General features: G+C 43.9%; 1 long non-coding RNA gene across 1 annotated transcript in view; it reads left to right on the top strand.

Annotated features, from left to right (window-relative positions):
- The first annotated feature begins 208 nt into the window (after positions 1-208).
- The window catches only part of LOC122460286, a 67284-nt gene continuing 49862 nt past the window's right edge, over positions 209-17630 (top strand). Inside the window, exon 1 of the long non-coding RNA XR_006281517.1 lies at positions 209-401. This is a non-coding gene — a long non-coding RNA (uncharacterized LOC122460286). The remainder of the gene's footprint in view (positions 402-17630) is intronic.

Genomic DNA, 17630 nt, shown 5'->3' with positions numbered 1-17630 from the left:
GTGTTAGGACAAATGATTTTTTTAAAAATGTTTCTATAGGTGTAGTAACTTGAACAATGATTTTTCCTAGTTTCTTTTCTTAGCTTTTATTCAGGACTCATCATCTCTTCACTCTAAGGGCATGTCTACACTTGCCATTTAAAGCAGAAAAAGTCCCTTTTTTGCGCAAAAAACATGAGCGTGTCTACACTTGCCAGTGACTTTGTGGTGAAATTCAGAAGTTTCAGCACAAAAATAAAACCACCTCCACGAGAGGCGTACAGCTCTTACTGGTGATGCTTTTTCAGTGATGTGCAAGTGAAGACCCGTTCTTCCTGTTTCTAGAGCTTTTAGCCTCCGGAGGATATTCCACAATGCCTAGGTGACCACTCTGGCCAGCAGGTCTGCTACTCTGATGCCAGGTAAACAGACATTCACCCCTCCCCCGGTAAAGCCCCAGGAACTTTGAAACTCCCCTTCTTGTTTTCTTGGCAAGTGCTCGCTTATCATCTGCCCAGGTGACATTGGCTGCTCCACAGAGCAAATGACCCCCTGCTTGGAGCAATGCTGAGCTACTAGAGCTGATCAGTGTTTGGGGAGAGGGGGCTGTGCAGGGAGCCAGGATGCCCCACGATCACCCCCCACCCCTTACCACAAGGCCTATTGTCAAAATGGAGAGAGCTGCACTGTGGGATATCTGTCCTAAAGCGCTGCTCTCAGCAGGGATGGAAGGGCTGCAAATGTAAATGCTTCTACAGGTGTCAGAGTGAGTGAGTGAGTACACAAACCCGTGCTTTTCTTTCACCGCTTTGCTATCACCATAGAAACGGACAGCGCAAAAACCCTCTGCAAGTGGAGGCATAGCCTAAATATGTGCTTCCCCTTTTATGTCCTGTTCCTTGTTTTCATTCTAGCAGCCCAAGAAAGGCTGTGGTCTACATTCAAGACCTCCTCCTTGAGCCTCATGTCCGGAAAGGAGTGCCTGAGCAGATAACTACACCTCTACCCCGATATAATGCAATCGGATATAGCGCGGTACCGCATTTCCCCTCCTTCCCCCCTCCCAGGCTTGCGCAAGCCAGGGAGGGGGGAGAAGCGGAGCGGTGGCGCGCTCAGGGTAGGAGGAGGTGAGCTGGGGCGGGGAGGGCCGCAGCAAGTAACCGGAGGGGGCACAGAGGAACCGCTCCCTGCCCCAGCTTACCTCCGCTCCACCCTCGCCTCTTTCCCCCAGTGCGGCACCGCTCCTTCCTCCCCACTCCTTCCCTTCCTCCCGGGCTCACCGCGCCAACCCGCTGATTCCTGGGAGGGGGGAGAGGCGGCGGGCTCTGGGGAGAAGGCGGAGCAGAGGTGAGTGGGTACGGAGTGGGGAGCTACTGGTGGGTGCTCTGCCCCCCCCAATTTTTCTCCGTGGGTGCTCCAGCCCCAGAGCACCCACAGAGTTGGCATCTATGGCGGCAGCATGGCTGGCTCCCACATGCTGTTCTGAGTGGCGTGTTAAGGGGGCCGGGCCGGGCCGGGCCGGGGGGTTGGATAAGGGGCAGAGGGTCTCAGGGGATGGTCAGGGCATAGGGAGCGGGGGGGTTGGATGGGTTGGGGGTTCTGAGGGGTCAGTCGGGGCAGGGCCAGGCTATTTGAGGAGGCACAGCCTTCCCTACCCATAGCAAGTTCAATATACCATGGTTGCAGCTATAACGTGGTAAGATTTTTTTTTTTTTTTTGCTCCCGAGGACCGCGTTATATCAGGGTAGAGGTGTATTAGGAATTCTCCCTTTGCATCCTGTGATGATGGGTCCTAGGGTCTGGAACATACAGTATTCAGTATTCATAATAATGTTGTCCCTTTGCTGAGGGGCTGCAGAACTCTGGCTTTTGCAATTGTTTCCTATTTGGAGCAGTAATTGTTGACAAGGAATTGGATATTTTCATGGTGTAACTTGTTTATTTACAAAAAGTACATGCATCCTGTTTCTCTGATCTGTTTTGGTAACAGACATCACATAGGCAGTTAACTGCCTGTTGCAGAAATCTCAGGGAAGACACCTTTGTCTTGGGAGCTGCGCTCCCAGCGCTGAGAGCTATTCCCCTCCTGGAGATGGGAGAGATCTCTCCCAGCGCTATGCTGCCACCACACAAGCCACGTTAAAATGCTGCCACAATGCTGCCACAGAAGACGTGTCCCAAGGCTGCTCGCTGAGGTCATGGCCTGGAAAGGTGGGCCTGGGCAACTACTTTTCTTGTGTTGCAGAGCAGCTGCACAAAAAGGAACCTCAGAGTTTCACCTGCCAAACAAATGTCCACACAATGCCCTTATTAATGCTCTGAGTATAGTTATTAATTACACAGTCACACTGAATGCTTACATATCAATGACACCTAATGTGCATGCTGTTAGCACCTTTTGCCATGCCAATAATTGTGTATGTATATTGTTGTAACTGTGTGTTGGTTATGTAATTAGGTGTCTCAATGCCATTCTGAATAGCCCTAATAGACAAGGAGAAATCAAGTCAAAGCTGAAGTGACTTTCCCAATGCTGCACAGTGAATGAGTGGTGGAAACAGAATTAAGATTTCCTGATTCTCAAAAGCTTTCAGTTCATTTTTTAAATGACCACTATTGGCCCTATACTACTACTTCTCTCTTCCCCATTTTTTTTTTTGCAGCTTGAACCAACTCTTATACATTTTCCAAAACTAGATCCACAGGTGAAGTGTGCTTCCAACTTCAAATTGTGATTTCACAGCACATTGTTTACTATCACCCATTTTAATTGATAGGACAAAGTAAATATATGAAAAGCTGAATCAAATTGATGCAGCTGCAAGTGTGGGGAGAAGAAAGCAGTTTATGCAAATTAGTCTGAACTTCACCGTACCTATAGCATGCCCTTTAGGTTGTATTTATTCCTAAATTAAACCCTTTTCTTTTTCTGAAATCAAAGCTATGCCTATTCTAACTTTCCTATGCCATTTCATCTTATTTTCAGAAGAGCCAGAAAGCAAAAATTACTCAAATGTTTTGCTCTGCTGTCACTTACTAGTGTGATAGACCCAGGCCAGTTGGATACAGCAGAGTAGCAGAAGGCAGATATACCGGCTACTGGATTACAGTTTTCTGTTCCATGACTGACCAGATCAGGGGCTGCTCCAGACTAATGATAACACCTGACTCCAATTAACCTGCAAAGAGTCAGGTGAGGCCATTAAGCTAATGTGACCATCTGACTCTAATTAAGGCCCCCATGATACTATAAAAGGGCTCACTCCAGTCAGGTAGAGGAGAGGAAGAGCAGCTGAAGGGCTGGTTAATGAAGATGCTCTCAAGTCATTAGTAAGGGAGCAGTAGGAGAGCTGTGGGGATGTAGCCCAGGGAAATGTAGCAACTCTGGCAGTGAAAGGTTGGCTGCTAATACCTGCTACCCTTAGGGTCCCTGGTCTGGAACCCGGCATAGAGGGCAAGCCTGGGTTCCCCCCAACCCATCACTACAGAAACATCTCTTGGGAGGGGAAAACAGGCCCCCTGTCAGGGCAGGAGGCTAAACTGTTTTGGTATGAGGCTGTAGGAGCAACAGAGTTGGAGTTCTCTCACCAACTTCCTTGCTGGCTTATGATGAAAAGGGCTCAGTAGACTGTGTCCCTGGCCCTAGAGAGAGAGGGAGGCTACATGGGGGGTTGCAGTGAGCCTCTGAAGCTAGCATAAATTGCCTGGAAGCATAGGACTCACGGGGACACGGTCGGAGCTCTGCTACACTAGATACTGGCCATACTTTCAGAGGCTGTATTTCACTTGATGGAAGTATATTATACCAAAAAGGTTATGAGGAAAACTGGTATGTTTTATATTTCTCTTACAAATCTTTCTGTCCTCTTTAACATTCTTTGTTCTTGTCAACTGTAGTTGGTGTGGAAGGAACCTGTAATCCTAACAGCATAATACTTGAGGACTTTTAACATGCAAGTACTAAAAATAAAAGTTTGAACTGATTTAACATGTTTTATGTTTGAAACTTGTGTGCAACCTATCAGCCTCAGCACAGCTTTTTCCATTTATACACTAGTCCACAGTTACATATCTTGCTATAAGTGACTCCGGTGGGTATCTGGCATTTTTTTGCTGTTAGACGTTTTGATCAAATGAAGGAAAAAATGTGATCTACAAAACTTTGTAGTTTCCCAAAGGTGCAATTGAGGTGAACGTTGATCAATGAAAAATATCAACATGTCTCAGGAAACCAAGTCTGTGATTTAAAGAGTGGTTAATTCTCTACACCTTTTGTGTGTGTGAGAGAGAGAGAGAGAGAAGCTAGCTACATATATTGATTGCAAAGATTAGTATGGCTTGATTAACAAAACCTCTCAGCATCAATAAACTAACTGTTGTTTTTAAATTCTAAATTTCACCTCAGTTATGTAAGTTGACATAAATAGCTTTGAAATGAGATAGGAAGATTGTGTGTGTGTGCATGCGCCCACGTACGTGTGAAGGGGGATCTCCATATAAATGGAGGTCGTGTGGTTTTTGTTTTTTTTTTTTTTTTTTTGTTTTGGACTGACCTGGTAAGGCCTAACCCTGTCCTTGCCCTGAAAGGGCAAAACTAAGGGAATTAAGATTTATTCTACCTGAGAGAATCCCAGGAACATTATAACTTTAGGGGAAAATTAGATATTGGACAAGAGCTTGTAGAAATCTCAGGAATTGGGCAAAAGTCTATTCTTTGTGGGAAGGGTAACACTTATTTGAAGAAGGTATTTGTAGGCAAAAAGAATTGGAGACATTAACACAGGAAGTAAGACTTGCCTTATTAAAACTGGAATTCTAAAGGAATCTGTAGTAGTAGCTTGTATTCTAGTGCAGGCCAGAGGACCTAATCGGGAGCTGGACACTTCTGTGCTAGCTGTTGTATAGTCCCTGTCCTGAACAGCTTACCATCTGAAGTCTGTTTCTATCCTCTCTACATTAAATAATTTTCTATTTTTCTGGAAGTCCCACTAGCATGAATGGGACTACTTAAGAAGAAAGGTATGACTTGGCCTGAGTAAAGACCACAGATGAAGCATCAGGGGTGGCTTCAGTCTCGTCTTGGTGCTGGGAAGAGAGTGGGGAGACTGAGGTGGGCCAGACAGAAAATCAGAAAGGGCGGGGGGACTGCGCTATACATCTTGTGAGCATGCATACTTTTTAATATGCACTTAAATGTGTTTGTATATATTTTTATCCTCTTCTTGTCATTGTATTCACAGAAAATCAATAGGAAAAAAAACCCTAAATCAATACATAAACACCAAACAGAACATTCTGGAAAATAATTACTAGTTAAATATAACTAATAACTAGCTACTTTAAATTGGAGAATGTACTGTATTATATTTTAAAATTAGCCATTTTTACATGGCAAAGTAGGATATTTTTAAGACTTGGAGACTCGGAGCCATAATACAGCAACTTGCACTGCAATCAATCTGGAGCAGGGGACATCAGTGCTAGAGATGGTTAACTGAGCACAGATGCTGTAGGAGGTTTTACCTGGGTACCTTCTGCTCTGTCCTGTGACCTTAGCAGTAGCTGCAGGAGATGGAGGACAGAGAGGGGGATGAATGCTGGGTATATGTGGCTCCTGAGCCCCAGCCATTTTGCAAACTTAAGTGTCATCAATGTGGGCTGGAGCATATGCAGCTGCAGCAGGCATGTGGCAGGGAGCCACAAGCTGGGGATGTGAACCAGGTGGGGAGGATGCCAGGGCGCCATTTCAGATATTGGTTTGGGGGGGGGGGCAACTTGCACACCTGAGAAAACTAGTCTTTTTGCACATAGTAACTTAGAAATTAGCTGACCAGAGCACTGTATCTTTTTCCTATATAAAGAAAGAAAAAAGTATGAAAACACCAATTAAAGCCATATTTTAAGTTTATATGTAAATTTTAGATCAAGAGATAATACATCAAAATATTCCCGATCCCAAGCCTTGAGGTATCAGTTTTGGAGCCTAACACAGGTATCAGAAACACAAATTTGATACTGTGTACGCTATCCTTAGTAGAGAGAAATAAAATCTGCTTACTGTACTTTCTCTAACAGAGACACAGTTACTGCCATTATCTACTCTATTTTAGTCAATTGTTTTCAAATCCACTAAAAATGTATTTACTTCTAACAATTTTTTCCTTTTATTAGGAATAGGAATTAATTTTTCTAATTTTGGCATTTGTTTTCCAGTCACAATCATGTATGTGAGTCACCAGCATTTGACTCCATCATTACTAGTATCGGACTTGAAACTGCATTTATTTTTGTGCAAATTTTAAGTTATTTTACAGATATAATACAATTTGAAAATAAGCAACCTTCATGTGCACAGTGTGTAAAACTGTGTTTAGCTAATTTTTTTTTAAACTGGCACTGTTAAGGTGAGTACAAGCTAAATTAACATTATGGAAGGTGTGACCAGAATCCCAGGGGAGCCATGCTGAGGAGATCACTCAATTAGGGTGAACTGCAAAGATTGGGGCAGACCATTCCCAAAGCTGGACATTCCAATACTTAGATTTACCAAGCCAGCACAAAACAGCTTCTATAATACCTCACTGGTTACCCAGAAACCAACAACACAGTTCCTTTAAAGCAACCCAGCCTCAGGCCTCCACCCAGACACCCAAGTCAAATATGATGAGGATTATTGAAAATCTTAATCATCATATAAGAAAGTTCTACTAATTACCTCCCAGGTAAAGGAATATTCCAGATCTCACCCAAATACACGGTTACAGCCAATTCTTTTTTTTTAATAAATTTTAGTTTGGTTAATGTGTGTATTGGTTAAAAGATCAATACTCATACAGACATGAGTACAGTTCTGAGATCAGATTCATAGTAGAGATGGTGAGCTTTGTAATTGCAAAGAGTTTTCAGAATTAGTCCATAGATTATAGTCCAATGTCCATATTCAGGGTGATCCAGACAGGACTGTGGTGATCTCAGCCTTATGGCTTAAGCTTCCCCTGCATGAAGCATCAAGCAGATCTGAGATTAAAAGGATCAGGACCCAACGGGTCTTTATACAGTTCCAGGCCTTCTCTTTACAGGTTGGAGTCCTTAGGCAAACAATAGGTCTACTTCAAAGTCTCCATGATTGCCTATTTCCTAAGCATTGCCAGTAATTAGCTACACAGATTAACATAAGGCAATTGCCTGTTTTCCATAATTCGGAGGTGGCTTGCTATACATTTCAAAGAGGAATACAGTGATATTACTATGTTTACAGTTTATTTAAATGTTAAGATGTGCTTTTGATCTCTGAATTAACAGAATACAACATAATGGGGATTGTTTGATTACATTGTTAACCTCTAACAATATATATGTGTAAACACAAACATTATCTACCAAAATGTGTCTAAGGACTGAATTTGGGTCAGTTAGCCTGCAAGCAGCTTAACCCTTTCTGGCCATGTGTCACACTTTGTATAAGATTTGTTGCAATTATATAACAGTGGTAGCAACAATGATTTGCATGGTCATATTTTAATTAGATAATGTCACAGAAGGATACAATTATTTGATTGTGCCACTTTAAATAATGAATGACAAAGCACAATATGGTAAAAGTAGTAATGATGATTACTCCAATTAGGATAGGTTAGGCATTTTAGCACTACTACTCAAATAATTCAATTTAAGCATAAGAGAGTAATCAAACTTATGAAGGGCACAGACTTGTCAAAAAACAAAACAGTACTGTAATCCTTAAACTTTGAAAGAATAAAATTGCAGAAAATGTGTGCATTGCTCATTTCAATAGGACGTACCAGTAAATAACAGCAACAACACCGCTAATACTAGAAGTGTATGTGTTGGGGGGAGTGTACGAGGGAGACTGTGAGAGAGGGAGACGGTGTTGGGGGAGACTGAGACTCTGTGTGGGTGGGTGGTGTCTCTGTGCATGTCTCAGTGACCGTGTCAATACACTGTCTCTTTAAGCCAAGCTTGCAGGAGGCTGAATGCTTGTTCAGTGCAGCTGCAGCGCCCACTTCTGAGCTAGAGGCACCAGCACAGACAGTCCCCCCCACCCCAGCTCAGCGGAGCTCCCTCTGCAGAGACTTGGGCACAGTCACCTCTAGCATCGGGCGAGTTTCCCCCAGCGCCAAGCCAGCCATGGGTTAACTTTGGGTTAACTTCCCAAAGAAGGGCAGACTGCTGCAGCAGGAGCTGGGTGGCTAGAGAGCAGCATCTGCTGGTCAGATGCCCAGCTTTGGGAGGGATGCATGGCGGCGGGTGAATCATGGGCTCAGGAGGCCAGCCCCAGCCTGGCCCCACTCTTCCCGTTGAAGCCTGCCCCCCCCCCCCCCGCAGTGCACTGGGTGGGCAGTGTGGCCTGTCTCCCCAGCCCTGGAGTGTTGGCTGAGAGAGTGGCATGGCCTCTCCCGGAGCACTGCGTGGTTGGGAGGGCAGTGCGCGCCCCATCCCCTGTGCGCTGGGAAGGTGGTGTTGCCTCCCTCCCCAGCCCTGGGGAGTGGGGCGCCTGCCTTAAATACCCACCAACCATGGAGGGATGCTTATGAGAGCACTAAGGCAAATTCTGGGGTAGCTATAGCCCACACCAGTCCACCCCCCCCTCCCGTGCCACTCCTGGGAAGCATCAGGAAAAAAGATATGATATACAAGCTGAATTTGCAATATGTGTAGTATGTTACAGGAGCCAAGACTCAACTGGGACCGCTTTGGATCAAAGGCACAAGTACCCCCGGAGCACAAAGAGCACTGGCTTTCTGAAGTGCAAGTTGGAAATGTGCTAATCTTGTCTCGGGGGGGGGGGGGAAGATGTCTTTAAGGAGTAGGGTTAGTTTTTGGAATAAACGTTCAGAAGTCTGTTTTCTAGTAGTTAACCTAAATTACTCAAATTTTTTGCTTCCCCCAGTGCATTCCAATCAGCATTGTAGATCTGTGATTATTCACTGATACTGTGATTTGAAGTTGAGCTAGGTGCTGTTAGTTGTTTCAGATTACCTTGGGATTATTGAGGGCATTCTTACCACAGAAGTTCTTCCATATAGCCAGCAAGTTAGATGATATTTTATTTCAACAGAATGTTTCTGATTAATGATAAAATTGTCTTCGTCTTAGGAGAAGCTGACAAAGTCAATCTTAAAAAAAGAAGCAAGACAATGAACAATTAAGATGCTTGGAGAAGAAGTTTCTGAAATGACATGGCAAACTGTAGGGGATGATAGTATCAGAAACCTTAATTCACCGTTTAAGACGCATGTCATTGTGTGATGTAAATGCACCAAAAAAGGCTGTCTTACTATTCTTCTACAATCTAGGATCGATAGCAAACAAGAAGTGAGGACATCCATCAGCAGAGAAACTAGCTACTTTATGAGAGAGGAAAAAGTGCAGGAATGATTCCAATAAATATCCTTAGAACATGGCAGTAAATTATTTGGCTCCTATATTAGCTTATGCTGGTAACAGTAAAGAACATCCATGTTCAGTACTAGGTTAATTAGTCCTGCCCTCAGACAAGTGAACATTTTATGTTTGTCCTATAGTAACAATGGTGTTTGCATGTAGGCAGAGATGACCTGTGCCTGCCGACAGTGGAGGGGCAGAGAGAAGGCATCTGGCTTTGCAGTGTTGTTGTAACAAGCCAAGCAACAAATCTCGGGGGAGGGGGGTGACCTCCTACTTCCCCCCCCGACCCCCATCACCTTTGCATGTGGGTAGTGACATAGGAGGGGCAAGAGTTACAAGGCTGTGTGGCTGTGACATGAGGACATGTCTAGGTTCCTAGCTGGCTAGCATGTCTGTTTTGATATCCAGGCTATGTGAAGTGAGAAGAGCATACTGCTCCTTTTTACAAGAGCATGCACCCCATCTTGAGGTGTAATGGTCTGAGCAGGTTTAGGTGAAACTGTGTTAAATGCCTGTTCTCTGACTGGAGTAGCACTAACACTGTTGGAATTGCAACTGTGGGAGATTTTGAGGAAAATTGCTGGTGTAGAGCCTTGCAAAGAAATGGGTGTGGCTTTAATTCAAAATGTGCTTGGACCATCAAAATTCTAGTAGTATTAAACTCTGATCTAAAAAATACTTAGGAAACGGTGTTCACATTCTTAGCTCCCTCTCTCCCTAACTTTTCCAGCATTGGCTCTTTGCTACATCCTGTCCCTAAAGCAAGAATTTCTTCTTTAGCTGTGCTAACATGAGGCAGTGCTTTCCTTTCTCTCCCTACCTCGCTTTCTCTTTTCGGCAGTTAGCTTTTTATGTACCACTTAACTACTGCCATAAGATCGGCCCATATTGGCTCCTGTCTTCACAGACGAGCCACAAAGCTAAAATGAAAGTTGATTCCAGATTTGCGTGGCTGCTCCTACTAAGCAGGTGCTGGTGACAATCAGCAGAGAAATACTTTAATGAGAACCAACTTTTAATGGATGGTTGGACAGCACATTCAGAGGCTTCTGCTTCTCTTCTTGGGACCACTATTGTAATCATGAAATGGGGACAATTTATGAATTTGACAGGGTGCCAGTTAGATTTTAAAGCTGAAATCTTTTCATATGTTGACATAACTTATGTCGCTCAGGGGTGTGAATAAACCATCTGCCCTGAGTGTCATATGTACACCAACATAAGCACCAGTGTGAACCCTAATCAGATTCCATGGCAAGCTGCTGCATTGCCTCTTTGCAATGTTCAGCAGTTTACTTCCTGATAAGTGATTCCATGATTTTGGGGGAAGGATGGATGTTTCTGCTCATCACTGGAACACTTCATTGGTGGCTAGTGAGGGGGCAGCCTAGTTTTCAGGTAGCAATTGGCTTAGGAAGAGGAGAGGATCTTCTACCAATTTCAGAAGCGGGGATGAGCAGGGATGATGCACTGTGGCTAAGGAAGGAAGCATGGAGAAGCATAGGCAGCAGGAATGGGCTGGCAAGTATCTTTTGAGCAATTTGCAAATTGAGTAATCGCAGGTAGAGGGGTGGGGGAAAGGGGAAGGGAAGTCTTTAAAGAGGTTGGGGGTCAGTGGCATCATCTCCTCCCCTAGGAAGGGACACTTTTGGGAAGAAGAGTACATGCAAAACCTGATGCATTCCCAGGGCTAACCTTGCGCTCATAATTGTCTTGAACTAGGGATAAAAGTAAGGGATGACAGGTTTCAGAGTAGCAGCCGTGTTAGTCTGTATTCGCAAAAAGAAAAGGAGTACTTGTGGCACCTTAGAGACTAACAAATTTATTAGAGCATAAGCTTTCATGAGCTACAGCTCACTTCATCAGATGCATTCAGTGGACTGAATGCATCCGATGAAGTGAGCTGTAGCTCATGAAAGCTTATGCTCTAATAAATTTGTTAGTCTCTAAGGTGCCACAAGTACTCCTTTTCTTTTTGCGAATACAGACTAACACGGCTGCTACTCTGAAACCTGTCATGACAATTATGAGCGCAACTTTAGCCCTGGGAATGCATCAGGTTTTGTGAGGGATGGTTTAGCATAAACTCAGAGGGCTTATTTCCATTAAAGCCAGGAGAAATCCCTGCTCACTTCATCCCTGCTCACTATTCTAGCATTTGCAGGCAGTCAAAATGATAGTTAAAGTGACAGAAACATAACCACCACACTTCTCTCTGGAAGTGTTTTACCTCAATACAAGTGACACCCAAGATGACTGTAACCAAAAGATTAGAGACAAATGTATCACTTTTTTCACTTTATTTGCTTTGTGCATTTGATGGGTTTGCATATAGTCAGTTTTTCTTCTCCCCTGTTTGTGTGGATTATTATTTTATATTAATATAGCTATGACAAGGACTCTATTGAACTAGAGTCTATTGACTCTACTAGACTCTAGACTCTATTGAACTATAGAACTGATGAATAAAACAAACAATGGGGAGCACAAGGGAAACAATGAGAATATACTGGTCAAGTAAAGAAATCGGTTGAAAGAAACCAGCTGCCTAGCCATTTCACACCAAGAAGGGAGAGACTGATACCATTTTTTAAAAAGAGGAAAATGGAAAATCACAATGAGCAGAGGGATAAAGAGCAGGTGTTGTACCTGAAACTGTCTTCTACTTCAGGTTTTGAAACTGACTAGATTTTAGTTTGATGCCATTTCTTTCTTTAAGGTTGAATTCTAGCTTTCATTATCACCTGTCTCTTTTCGTTGCTCATACTCTTCTCAGACAAATTCCTGTTAGGTTAGATTCATGTTCTATGCTTGCTCTCTGCTGAGAGATTACTGCTTTGCTTTGTTTTCTTGAAGCTGTAGCAATATCCCTTCAGCAGTTGTTTTGTTTTTAATGACTATGTACAATCCGAGATTGTGGGTTCACAAGTCAACATCCCCTAAACCAACTTTCTTCCCCCTGGGCTGTTCCTGAAGAAATTCAGTGCAGTAGCTTTTGCAACATGGATGCTCAGTTTTCTTATACTTGTGCAGTAAGGTGATTTTTTTTTTTTTTTTTTTTTTTTTTTTTACATTTCAGTCAAAACCATATATGTTGGGGTTGGAGAAGAATGTGCCCAATCATTTGTGTCTTATTGCTCTAGGAATTCAGAACAGCTGGGATCTTTGAAGTTTTCCATCTTATCTTGTGGAGTTTCCTAACTTTTGAAAGCTTGATTTCTTAATGTTGATTAATACTAATATTTTGCATGAAATTTTATATTTTGTATATATTTAGGTATAACATTTTTGGCACTTATCGAAGAACAAATGGGACTCACTATAACTCTTTATTTTCCATCTTTTCATCTGTCTTCCTCTTTTAGTCTTTTTTTTTTTCCTTTTCGCGTCCTTTACCTGAATTGCATTCTCTCCTTTTTCCTTCGAGCTTTCAATATCTCTTCCCCCCCCTCCTTTTATCTCTTTATCTTCCATCTTTCTTTCTCACCCTTTCTTGACGCTTCTCTAAAATCAGTTGAATATGAGCTCCTGGTGAGACACTGTGTCCAAAAAGGCTAATGTGATCTTTGGAAGCATAAACAGTAGGAGTATGGAGGTTATGTTGCCTGTGAATTTGGCACTGGTGCGATCGCTACCGGAATAGTCTCCCCCATTCTGGTGTCTACAATGCAAAAAGATGTTGATCAATTGTAGAGGTGTCAGAAAAGGACCATCAGAATGATTAAAGGCCTGAAAAACATGCCTTGTAGTGAGACTCCAGGAGCTCAATATATTTAGCTTAATAAAGAGATTAAGGGGTGACTTGATTAGTATATAAAAACCTAAATGGGTAACAAAAATTGGTAATTGAGAGCTTTTCAATCTAGCAAACAAAGGTGTAAAAAGTTCCAGTGATTGGAAGTTGAAGCTAGACATTCAAACTCAAAATAAGGCACACAAATTTAACAGTGAGGATAATTAGCCATTATAACAGTTCACAAATGTTGTGGTGAATTCTCAATCACTGGAAATCTTTAAATCTAAGACTCAGTCTTTTTCTTATATATTTACTCTAGTTCAAACAGGAATTAATTTAGGGAAGCCCTATGGTCTGTATTTATACAAGAAGTCTGACCAGATGATCACAGTGATCTTTTCTTGCTTTATCATCTCTTTTGATTTAAAACTACCTTTCTGTACTCTAATAATGTGGAGGGTGATGACAAGAGGATCAGGTAGCCAGAAGTAGTAGGAATGGATCACTGGTTGCTTATTAGATGGTGCTTTCCCCACTGCCTATAGTGGGTTGGGAATCCTTTTCTTTCTCCCTCCCCAGATTGAGCTGCTGAAGCTAGGTGGTGGAATCACTGGGGCTCAACAGTCTGTATCTCAGGGATGAGGCCTGCCAGAGCAGGAGGAGAAAATTATTCCTACATAACTTGGGAAGCCATTGGAAGGTGAATAACAACCCTTTACAAATAATAAAGCTACTAATCTACCTCTGTTCCACTGAATTACAGAGGGTTATCCTGAAGGACAAACCTGGCCTGGCAGGAGTTTGGACTGATGACTTGAATAGTCTGATTCTGTGATGATGAAGTAAATGCAGAATTAATGACTGTAGCCAAACATTTCTGGAACTGTGCTACTTTGTGTCTGGAATTCCTGAGAACCTGACCCTGTACCAGATGTGTACAAAGGTATAATATATGTAGAAGGGGTGACAGCTACTTGCCATGTGTTTATCCATTAAAGGGTAGCATCATGTGCCTAAAGCAGTTTAATACTTTTGCCCTTTTTAGTTGGCCAAAAGTTGCTCGTGCCAAAAATGGACAGACTAATAATTGGGCGACACTGCTCACCCAATCTGCTTCAAGAAACTTTGTAAATATTTCCCAACCCAAGAAACAAGGTGGGCCCCTCCCTCCTCTTTGCCTCTTGTTTTTGGCAGCTATAATGCACCTCGTTCACTGTGGGTATGTCTACATTGCAATAAAAGACCCTCACAGCATGGGTTGTAACTGGCTGTCAGCTGACTCAGGCTCACAGGGTTGGAGGTGCAGGAATATAAAATTGTAGCATAAATATCTAGGCTCTGACACCCCATGAGAGGTCCAGCCTGAGCCCAAATGTCTACACTGCTATTTTTTTGCCCCGTAGTCCAAGCCCCCCAGACCTGAGTCAGCTGACCCAGTCTCTGTGATTCAGTGCTGCAGGTGTTTCATTGCAGTCTAGACATACCCTATATGCAAGCTCCATTGGGAACCTGTGTGTGGCTCTCATCCCCTAAGCTGCGTCAGCCAGTATCTTTAGAGCTTTGAGGTACCCATGATGGTTCAAAGGAGATGCAGCTGTTGCTAGCAAATAGGATCCTGCAATGCATCAGGATCAAAAGTACCTGTACAAATGAAGTGTGGAATCTATTGGCAGTGAGAACCCTGTGATGTCTCTCCACACAGGAGGTTCTGGGACATGCTTCAGAGCTTTTGAAAAGCTGTGGTAGCAGGGACAAACTCCTGAGGTGTATAAGAGCAGCATTTTGAGGATGCTGGGTTATTGCACCTTGGCACAATTTGTAAGTAGGTGGAAAATGGACCTGATTCTGCACTGCCTTGCACTCTGGGTAATCACTTGCATCTGTGCAAAATCTGTATACAGTTCTACCCAGTTAAAACTGCAGGGTTCCACATCTACTTGGCACAGATGTAAATGACTAGATTAGGGTGCAAGGCTGTAGAGGATTAGTTAGCCCTGATGCATGAGCATTTTATATTGAGAAGCATGAGCAGGGAAAAAGGAAGGCATTGATAAAGAGAGAAATGCATTGGTAGAAAGGAGACTTGCTGGTTTTTTTTCTGCATTAAATGGTGTTTCAAGTTCCAAAGTTTATATTTAACACTAAACATTATTACCCCTTAAGGTATAATAATGCTTCATTCTTCTTCCATTGTCTGAAGGGCAAATATTTTTCTGATATCCTTAACCCTTCTTGCTGTAGCCAGTATCTGACCTAAAACATTTGCATGGTTTTAGAAAACAAAACAACAGTTCATCCAAATTTCAAAGGGCTGCCCGTTCAAGTAATAAAGTTATACAAGACAGCTGGGCTGCCTTCTCTGCCCCAGTGCTCTTGTAGGTTTCATATCACTATATGGTGGAGCTTTGAGGTCAGATGCGCCAGTTTAACATGGCCCTTTAAATGATTTGCTCTTTGCTCATGTGACTGTTCTTGTGTCACTAAATGCTTCCCCCTCACCCACACGAGGTTGCTTTTGGATTTGTGAAATGTTTGAGATGGGATACTTATATAACTCGGTTTTTACCACCTTCCTAAAAGCAAAAAAAATAATTCAATTTTAATTGCACTGATGCAGAAAAGTCCATATATTTAAAAAAAAAATTAAAAACAGTTTTTAACTCAGTGTCTCTCAAACGTAGCCACCACTACAGCTGCTAGGCTGCACTCTTCTTTAATGTCTGTGTAAATGGAGGTAGCCTCCATATTTTACCATCAATTCAATAGAATCGTATTGAGAATGATTAAAGATTAATTTACAAACCTGAATAGAAAGTTGAAGCAAGTGAAATTGGCGTTGAAGTCCATGCTCTGATCGTCATTAAATTCATAAGAATCGGGTAGCTTATGATGCAGTTTACTGCTTCACTGTACATGAGAGACAATGCAGATGAAAGACAAAATCCTATATGTTGAATTTAAAGTTCTCCATGACTTAGGGCATCTATTGAAAATGGCTTTTAGCGTGTAATATTAGTGATTCTCCCCAGCAGCCCCATTCTAGTCCATGTGACAGAAGCTAGACACAACAGAGAATCTGCCCCTAGAATTTTATTAGTTGTGGGTGTGGGGGAGTGCAAAATGAATGAGGAGGGAAGGGTTGTGGGGAGCTGGTAATGGCTTACTAACTCTCTGATTTAGCTAGGGTAGCCAACTTTCTAATTGGTGAAAACTGGCTATTGAGCACCAGAAGCTCCCTCACCCACTGGTCTGCCTCTTCCTCCCCAACACCCCGCACATTGCTCGCTGCTCTTTCCACATCCCTCCCTGCAGCCCAGCCAGCTGATGGGGGTGACTGGGGCAGGATAGGAGGAAGGAAAGTTCCCCTCTGGGTGTGAGGGGGTGACTGGGGCAGGATAGTGAGGGAGGGAGAGCCACGCTCTGGGGGTGGAGGGAGGTGACTGGGAGAGGGAGGGAGAGCCGCAGTCTGGGGGTGTGAGTGGGGTGACTGGGGCAGGATGGGGGGAGGGAGAGCCGCAGTCCAGGGGTGTGAGGTGGGGTGAGTGAGGCAGGACGGGGCAGGAGGAAGAGAGATGCAGTGCGGGGGTGAGGTGACTGGGGCAGCACAGGGGTTGGGATGGGGTGACTGGAGCAGGACGGGAAGGGGAGAGCTGCATGCTGGGGTGCCTGGGGCAGGACGGTTGAAGGGAGAGCCGCAGTCTGGGAATTGGGGTGGGTGACTGGGGCAAGACAACGGCGAGGCACAAAGGAGGCTGAAAACGGGTCCTGGGCAGTGAGTCCAACCACTGGCCCCTCTCCTCACACACTGCAGGATCCCTCCTCCTGGGTATCTCTCTCTCTACTGGAGCCAGGCAGTTCATGAGTGCTCCTCCAGCCCTAGCAGCAGCTGCTCTTCATGCCCTCGTGGCAGCACAACAGAAGCCAATTGCAGAGAGTTACTTGGGTAACTGAACTTTTGGTATCCAGTCAGTAATACTGACCGGACACTGTTGGGTCCCCTTTTTGACCAAACTTTCTGGTAAAAAAACGGGCAACTGGCAACCCTAGACTTAGCCCTGGTTAGGGCAGTCTGGACCTGCTCTATGTTTGCACCAACTAGGGACCTTCTGCCAAATAGGGACAGCTGGAGTGCACTGCACTCAGGCTACCTCCCCTCCCCCTGGGGTGCTGCGGGGCCTGCAAGGGAGTGAGCTAGGAGTCAGCTTATGCCAGCTCCATACCCTCTGGAGACTTCAGACTGGAGCTATGCCCAGCAAAGGATTTAGGGGAGGCATGTGGTCCCCCCAAAAGCTATGAGACATAAAAGGCTGCCAGCCTTGTTACACTCCCAGACAGAAATAAGCTGTTCCAGACCCAAGCGCTCTAGCAAAGACTAAAGCAGGAATCTTAGAAAAAGAAGATGTATGTCTGAGTGGGTTTTGTGTGAGAAATGGGCGCTGGCAGCTCTATCTTGGGAGAGGAAGAGTAGATTAGAAGAGTTGATTTTACATTTAAATGGCACTTTTCA

Source organism: Dermochelys coriacea, chromosome 5, assembly GCF_009764565.3.
Source record: "Dermochelys coriacea isolate rDerCor1 chromosome 5, rDerCor1.pri.v4, whole genome shotgun sequence".
In the NCBI taxonomy this organism is placed as follows: domain Eukaryota; kingdom Metazoa; phylum Chordata; order Testudines; family Dermochelyidae; genus Dermochelys; species Dermochelys coriacea.
Note: the sequence above shows the minus strand (reverse complement) of the source record. Positions and strands in the feature narration are given on the sequence as shown.